Source organism: Lolium rigidum, chromosome 1 (assembly GCF_022539505.1).
Source record: "Lolium rigidum isolate FL_2022 chromosome 1, APGP_CSIRO_Lrig_0.1, whole genome shotgun sequence".
In the NCBI taxonomy this organism is placed as follows: domain Eukaryota; kingdom Viridiplantae; phylum Streptophyta; class Magnoliopsida; order Poales; family Poaceae; genus Lolium; species Lolium rigidum.
Window position 1 is genome coordinate 181,156,193 of NC_061508.1, and position 2,350 is coordinate 181,158,542.

The 2,350-nt window shown below is 40.4% G+C and overlaps 1 long non-coding RNA gene across 2 annotated transcripts; it reads right to left on the bottom strand.

The window, feature by feature from the left end:
* Positions 1-311: 311 nt before the first annotated feature.
* On the bottom strand, positions 312-1,857 carry LOC124682786. Of its 2 annotated transcripts, XR_006996441.1 has the most exons (4): positions 1,784-1,857; positions 1,630-1,701; positions 1,337-1,499; positions 312-503 (listed from the first exon to the last, which is right to left on the bottom strand). It is a non-coding gene; the product is annotated as an uncharacterized LOC124682786 (long non-coding RNA). The 2 variants fall into 2 exon arrangements; XR_006996443.1 differs by lacking the exon at positions 312-503 and having other exon boundaries at positions 680-1,499.
* Between the last annotated feature and the right edge of the window lie 493 nt (positions 1,858-2,350).

Below are 2,350 nucleotides of genomic sequence, written 5' to 3' on the forward strand. Positions count from 1 at the left end.
GTGTCACCAATCTAAAAGCTTATCAATTCTATCAGCAAAAATAGGAAAAACTGTGGCAACTAATCAACGAAACAGAAGTTTAATTTATCTCCTTGAGCACTGCAACAATTTGCAGAAAGTAACAAAATTCATATCCCTAGATTTCTTGGATAATCTAAAAATATTTACCACTGATCGCTTTCATGTTTCCACAAAAGCAGTAGATGAAACTACAATTAAACAATGTGCAGATGTATTATCGTAAACTGCAAAAAGCTAAAGTTAGAGCTAGTTGCAAGAAAAATATTGGCTTGTTTAGAAATGTATTTACATAGTAGAAGTCATATGTCATATCCATTATTCAGCAGTGTATAAATTCATTGTTCCGGTGATATCATGCTAAATACAACTTTCAAGAGTTATCCTTCGTTTGATAAAGCTCTATATTGAACAATAAAAACCAAGGACACCCATCATTTAGAGTTCAGACATGTTACACCAACCATACATGTCATAGCTTCAGCCTGCACCACCAAAAAAGTGAAAACTATATTATTTCACTAAAAGAGCAACTCCATGTTGCCTTCAATCTTTCAAAAGACCTAACAGCACATCAATCAGGAAGAAGAGTACACAACCTGAAAATATTGAAGTGAAATGTAGGCATGGTTTAACTTCAAAAAAAAAAAAAAAAATGTAGGCATGGTTTCAACATACAAAAAACAGAGAATGACAACAGCTGCAATGTACATGTATAACCTAGAAAAAGGTATTGCAGATTCAATTCTTTGTGAACTACACTGTGAAGGGGAAACTAAGAAAAAACACTTAGGATTCACTTTGGGGGATTTAGGGTATAAAGACAATTAGGATTCTTGTGGCTTTTCCATGGACATGGGTTGAAAGAGAACCAATACTGACAGAGGATATTATAGATGTAAGAACCCCGCATGTACACATTAACATTATCAGGCAAACCTAGATATATTATAGTTCACCAACATGGTATAGAGCAGTTAGACATATTAGCTTGAATTTTCAAAATCAAGTGCTACATCATAATACCGCATGTACACATTAACATTATCAGGCAAACCTAGATATATTATAGTTCACCAACATGGTATAGAGCAGTTAGACATATTAGCTTGAATTTCCAAAATCAAGTGCTACATCATAATATAACTAAAAAATGTAATGCTGGCGTGAGAAAGCCACGACATGATATGTCCTGTGGAAAGTGCGAACATGCCATGCCCCTTAAACCTGGAAGGATCGTACCTTTAGAATCTATAGTAGGCAGTGGACATATAGAATCCTATTTGCAGATGCTCCCTAGTGCATAAGAAAAAATTACCATGTACCGCTGTGTCAGCGAATGGAGGCCACCAGTGGGAGTTTCTCCTAATTGGCGTAGACAGTAACCTCCAGGGAGCAAGAACGACTACTGGTACGACGACCCAACCGTCAGCCACACCCACGCAAACATCCTGGCAGGTCCTCCTTGGCTCATACAGTTGCTAAAATTTGCAAGTATCAAATCAAATTATCTGTCACAATTAATTTCAAAAATAACCTGTTGTTCTATAAGCAATTATAGCTTCTATGACTAAATAAGATTGTCTTTTTTAGTTTGCTTGCATGGACAACCTTACATCTAGCGAATCCAACACCGATATGATTCCTCACGTCTTCCTCCCTTTTTGTCATTAACTACAACACCTGTAAAGTGGGGAGAGAGGTTGAACAGGAGTAGGAGAAATCAGAGACTTCGGAGATTAATGTCATGGGTGATAATTCATACCTACGCCTGTAACCAATTTAAGTTTTGTGGAATAGATTCCTCTAGCCTGTAGCCAAACCGGACAAACGAATCTGTGAAGGAAACAAAACATTAGTTAGAACAATCTTTGAAGACAACAGAATTAATCCATCCTAGATATAATCTAGTTTGTTCCAAGATTTAGGTGCATGATAGTCCAATGAGTAGGCAACCCAAAATACCCGGCCGATGGAAAGAGCTTCTCCGGAACGCCGATGGTACAATCTTCCGTGCCACCCCCTATGACCTAGGCAATGGCTGCAGGGAGGAAAACCACGGTAAGCTGGGAACATGGTGGTGCAACTACATGCATGCCGAGCCTCCGGCGCTGCAGTGGTGGCGCCATCGTCAGTGACACCTCTACACCTCTACGTTTAGAGGAATCTGATAGGGGGGGGGGGGGGCTAGGCAAAGAAGCGCCGATGGCGGGGCAGCGGGTGCCCCGCGGGGATGCAAGACCTCCATCCGGGTGCTCCTCTCCCCATGGCCACTAGTGGAGAAGAGGCCTTTGGTCCCAAGCAAATGACCCACTGCTGAACCAAACCGGGT